Raw genomic sequence first — 6,069 nt, 5'->3', positions numbered from 1 at the left:
CACCTCATTTCAGAGAGTGAAGCCAAAGTCCATCTGTGTTCTGCAGCAGGAGCTGTAAGGAAATTGAACTAATCCCAAGGGGCTTTCTGTGGCTACTCAGCTTTTCAGAGCAAACTCACACTGAACCTGGCAGACACGATGCATCCCCAGTTCTCCCTGCCCTGGGAACGAGGTATTCACTGATGGAAGGGACACAGTGCCCAGGGGATGGAGAAGAGTGGGGAATTCTGTCCATTGGCAGCAGCAGCTGGAAGTGGTAGGAATTGTCTTCCACCACTGTCACTAATGGATGAACAAGGTTTGAATATCCTTTTCCAGGAGATGTATCCAAATGCATTGGCTCACCTCTCTGGAAGACCTGGTTGAGGTCTGCCAAGGTAACAGTGGAGAAAACTCCACTGATTCTCCCTAGGCAGCCTCCAGGACATGAAGGAGGAGTGAGAAGCCATCAGCAAACAGAGGAGAGTGTGTGCCACAATGCAGGGGGCAGTGCAGCTGCTCCCCTCCCCATCTCCCTTAAAATACCTGCAGTTATGCGGAATGTTAAAGCTCAGTTTCTGTAACAGTGGATTTCATCAGCCAAATACCTCACTGACAAGCCAAACCACCAGTCCTGGACCAGATTCACAAGTCAGATTTCACTCAGAAAATCCATTAAAACCCAACCCCTGGGCAGAACAGGTCTTTCACTTTATCCCTCATTATGTTACAGCATTTGATTTCTCACTTTTAAAAATCTTCTTTTTTCCAAACATTGACAAAGAAACATGGGACTCAATATAACACTGTGTTCCAGGATTGTTTGTCCCTTGATCTGTGACATGGGTTGATGCCCCTTTAGCAGAGAACATCTTCTGCTCTCTGACTCACGAGATTCATCACTGGTTATGAGTGAAGTCAATGTAAGGGACTGGTGACGTTCTCACTCTGCAGCACACCTCTACATCCTCAGATTTGGGTACATCAGTCCTGTGTACTAGAGGCAAATCCACCTCCCTGAGCTTAAGGGGCCTCTGTGTATATTATCTAGAGACTTTTTTAATGCTTTAAAGGCACTAATTAATCAAAGTGCAAGCACAACTCCAGCACCTGTCTGAAGAGGTAGCTGAGGGACCCATCAAGATGATGCTTAGCTGGAAAAATGTTGAGTCTGGACCTCTGTTACAGGACATGCTGGCCCAATGCTTCCCTCTCTTTTTCACCCAAGGTGTTGCAGAAACCCACCTTGTGGGAAATACAGACACATCCAAGTGGGACAAACCCACATGGTGTTTGGTATTTCCAAGACTTACAGAGCCTTTCTACAGCCTAACTCCTTCCTTGCTTTCATACCCAGCACCTTAATTGATCAGCCCATAGCCAGGCAGATACACCAGGAGGACCAAAAGGTCCAGGACTCTTGGAATTTAAACAGGACCCTCCAAAATCCTCAGCAAAATGAAAGCTAGAAGGAAAATAAGAATTTTTTTTCTGGCTGGCAGGGGAAGGACAGCTCTTTGTTCCTGATTTACACCGTCTGAAACAATTAACTTGTGAAAGCTGAGATAGTGTTCCCCTTGGCATTCAGTGTTTATGCTTCAGACCATTTCAAATGAGGACTTGAAAAGGAGAGGAAGCCCCTCTGCCTCCTGATCACTTGAGGGAGGGAGAAAGTTGTCCTAAATGGCACAACAGACTGTCCCTTCTTAATGCCACTTCAAAGCTCCTCGGACAGGAAAATTGATAATTGCGTCAAGTGCAGTTTTTCTCAACTTCCTCATTTAGTGCTGAAAACTGGGCTATTGAATTCATATAGTTCTTTGATCAAGACCAGTTAATTAAGTTATTCCCTTGATAGGACTCTTATCACTTTAGTGCCAGACCTACATCACACTTACGCAATCCACATACTGCCTTTGATATGCATCATATAAGCTCCCCAGACCATAATCACTGGGGTTCTATAGATTCCCTGCTACCTTACCAGTTTCCCCAGCAGGATGGACTATGGGAAGTCAGGGCCTGAGCTATTAAAAGAGCAAATGTGCAGCTCAGAAGGCTCCTGGACAAACTGTAACAAGGGAAGTTATATACAAATGGAAACTAGAAGAGTGATTTCTTCCAAAGCTTGCAATTCCGGTTACAAACTCTCAGGGCCTCCCTTTTCTCCCTTTTGAAATATATCCAGCAACACTGATAAAAAGTATACAGCTAAGCATTTCTTTTGCCCTCATAAGCAAGGCAACTGAACTTGATCTATTCTTTTGCTATTCTATTGAACAATGTCACACCTGTAGGAAGAAAATAAGGTAAGGTTGAGGGTAAATTCTGAAATACAGTAAACCCTTCACTGCACTCAGTCATAGGTATCTCTGCCTAAGCACCCTTTACAGTTTCTCCCATCCCCTCCCACACCCATCTGACCTGACCATCCCTCCCAAAGGTTGTCCCATGGCCTCTCCTTGCCACAGCAAATGGTTTCTCTGCCTCATGCAGCTTTCAGTATCTCCTGTCAGCCCTTCCCACCCCATACCTCCTGACCCTTATCTTCACAGCCCTCCTCCAGCCACCCTCTGTTTCTGACCAACCATCCAGGGGCTCAATCAGCAAATCATCCTCCTCCTCCACACTTCTGCCTTCCACAGAAGAGTGACAAGCTCCAATTTAGGTCTCCACAGTTTTCCTTGGGCTTATCCCCTTAAACCGGATTAGCTAACGTCTTAATGCCAGTGACACCAGTCACAGCTCACCATCTGATCCTGCCCTTCAGGATTTGCTGCATCTATGCACTTTTCATTGCTAAACCAGATCCTGTGATCTTTCCCTCCAAGTCCTCCAAAACCCCATCACCATCACCCTGGCCTGTTACACTTTTCATATCTGGAAGATGCCCAGATCTCCTCCTTTCCTCGCCTGACACCTCCAGGGTCTGAACTCTTTCAACTCCCTGACAGCCTTTGTGCTTTCCCTGTTTTGATACCTACAGGTTTCTCTTCCAGACTGTCACCTTCACTTCAAGATACAGAAAACTTACAGCATCCCTTCCTTGGGTCTCCTTCCTCTTTAGTATTAGACAAAAAATGAGACAAACAAGTATTTCAAGAAACTGTCTGTTCCCATCAGCTCTGTGTTCCTGACTTTTAGCTGTTCTGTGCTCTCCAGATGGAGGTGAGGGCCTCCTCTTAATCCAGGAAAACAAGTAATACAGGGCAAGGAGCAGCCTGCAGCTCCAGAACTGGAACCTATTTGTGACCATGGGGAAGTGCTGCTGTGAGCTGCAGCTTTCCATCATGTTCCTTCCTTGCTGGGATATGATGAACTATCGAGAGCAGCACTGAGGAAAGGCAGGCAATGGTGGACTCCAACTCTTGGCCTGCTCATCATGCATCTGGGTGCTCCCCAGCATCCCCACCATGATTCACTCCGGTCCCCAGCTCATTACATGACGCAGAAATAGTCCCATTCTCTTGATCAATCAGACTGTCCCTCCCCACACATGTTCACTTTGTCCCTCCCTAAAATAAAACCCCAACCCAGAAGAGTCACCAGCTGGAGTTTAATTTCAGACTCCAAGGCATAACTGGAGCCAATTTGCAATGCGCTTACTCTGAAAATCACCCTCCCCCGTGACGTTTGACAGCTCCAGACCACAGTCCTGCTCTCAGCTCCGAAGGAAAAATGTTTTAATTTGTCACAAACCAATTATAGCGTCTCATCTATCCCTGAATTACTCATCTTGGCTACAGTCTAGGACAAAGGGCCCCTCTGAGAGGAGATTAGACATGGATATTAACAAGAGAAAAAGTGTCCACTGTCTCACCTTGCTGGGGACGCGGCTTCCAACGAGACAGGAAAAGGAAACCCCTCCTGACTGACAGCCAGAGGGAGGGCTCCCATCCCACAGCAAATCCCTCGTTTCAGGCGGAAGAATGGTCCCGACAAACTCTGTATTCAAATAATATTCATGCCTGGCAGATAACAGAGTCACGGCTGGCAGAGCTGCAACATGAATATAAATAACCTTCGCTCCCTTGGATGCTGCTGCAGAATGGGTGAAGGGGTGTCCACATGTTGTGTGGGCTGGGGAGGGATGTGGGTGCTCCAATGGGTGCTACTGCCTCATCTGAGCTCCAAAAGCCACCCCTCCAATGAGGCCACTTTGCCTTGAGCTCTGCACGAGGCTGAAATGTTCTCCTTGCATGGACTCCCAGCAAAGAGGTCATCTCCAGCTACCCCAGCAGACCACTTCCTGCTCTCACAGGCTGCACCTGCATCCTTTGAGTTCTTGCTTTGGACCAAGCATAGCTGCCCGGGCCCAAGTCCCTTCATATCAATGCTCCATCCCCCCCAATGCCACACTGACCTCAGGCATTGCCCTTCACCATATGGCCAAAGGTGCGTCACCTGCCATACTGAGACACAACCTTGAAGATGCTTTTGGTCTGTCCTGACTCCTCCTGAGCAGCTCAGACACCAATTTATCCATCTGAAAACAGGAGGTGAACATTCAAAAGCAACACCCAAGGCTCTCATAGGCAAGTGGCACTTTGCAGTCCAAATCATGGCGAGCCTCGGGCACTTAGCAGGAGGGACAAAAAGCTGCAGGCAGCACTGGGTAAACTGGATGGGGTGGCTGCTCCGTCTCAAGTTGACATGAGGCACCTGAGGGCAGTCACAATGCTTCCTTCCTTCCTGTAACTACTACAGATCAGCTTCTTCCTTGGATGAAGAGGGAGACGATGAAAGCCAATTTCCCTTTGTGCTCATGGCGAATAATTTGGAGGATTCCCCTTGTTTACTCAGAACTGTTAATGATGCGTCAGAAATTACCTTCGAGATTGTAATTAAAGAAAACGGCACAAGAGAGAGACACACACACTCTGCCTAATCACAGCTTCATCTGCCAGTCTTGAAGTGCTGGAGCAGACAGCAGCCTCTCTGCCACCACAAACCTGTGGAAGGACCCCCCCAGGAGCCTCCTAAACAGCAGAAGCTGAGGGATGCAGCCCCCAGGCCCCATCCAGTCCCCCACACTTCTCTTCAGCTGTGAAGAAAGCAGAAGCTGCACTTTGGGTATCCAGGAGCTGGCGAGGCCATGAACGCAACTGGAGTCCATCAGGAAATGAGTGGGAAGCTCAGCCCCTTGAAAATCATTTTGGAAGTGGAGCAGCTGACCTAGAAGAGCAATTAAGCTCTCAGTCATCACTGAAATTCAGACACCCACATGCACACAGCAATGGAGCAGTCAACCCCCTGCTAGCCTGACCTCAGGCTTGGCTTCTGCTGGGGCTGCAGCAGAGCACAAACAGCCCTTTCTCAAGGAGAACAGAGAGGAATTTGATTCCAGTTTGGGTACAAGGGGGTGCCTGGATTGCCTAATTACTCAAGGGTGACTGCTAAGAAGAGGTAAGCATGAGATGGTTTTTCAGCACCTCTCTGCGTCCTCAGCCCCAAAGCCAAATCCTCCTCATGGAGAACATCCACAGGGTGAGCAAAATTGCCTGTGCTGGGAGAGCAAATGGGGGGTCAGGCAGGGGAATCTGCTCAGCTGAAAGCAAGCAGCTGGGAAAAAGCTGTTCCCTTTCTCCCCCTTAGCCAACAGCTTAGTTCCTCTGGTGCTCATTTTAAGCCTTGGATTAGGGGAGTGGTGGAAATGCAAATCCTTTGAGTCCCAAATTCAAGCTAGAGGGAAGAGGAACAAGCTGGGTTGTCCCCATGTTGACAGCCAGTGGCTGTTTGAGTGGGAGAGGGAAGCACTCATGAGGAAGTCTCTCTCCTTCAGCAGAGGTGGTTCCATCTCCCTCCCTCCCAGCTGACAGCCCGTGCAGGCAAATTTAACTCTGGGGATGTGATGCTAATGCCCTGGCCTGAAAGGTCCCTCCCCTTTACACACAGCCCCAGAAAAGGCATTGCTTCCCAAAAGTATACCAGGATGGTGAAGCACAAGCATGCCAGCACCCAATGTCAGCACCTTCTCCCTGGCTCTGCTGCTCTCCAGGACCTGCAGTTGGTCTGCAAGCTCTGGGCAGAGGGTCCTCTCCATCACAGGTCCACCTCCATCCTGCTCCCACCCGTCTCCAAAGAGGAATT

The sequence above is a fragment of the Calypte anna genome, chromosome 14 (genome assembly GCF_003957555.1).
Source record: "Calypte anna isolate BGI_N300 chromosome 14, bCalAnn1_v1.p, whole genome shotgun sequence".
Lineage (NCBI taxonomy): Eukaryota > Metazoa > Chordata > Aves > Apodiformes > Trochilidae > Calypte > Calypte anna.
This window is presented reverse-complemented; position numbering follows the sequence as displayed.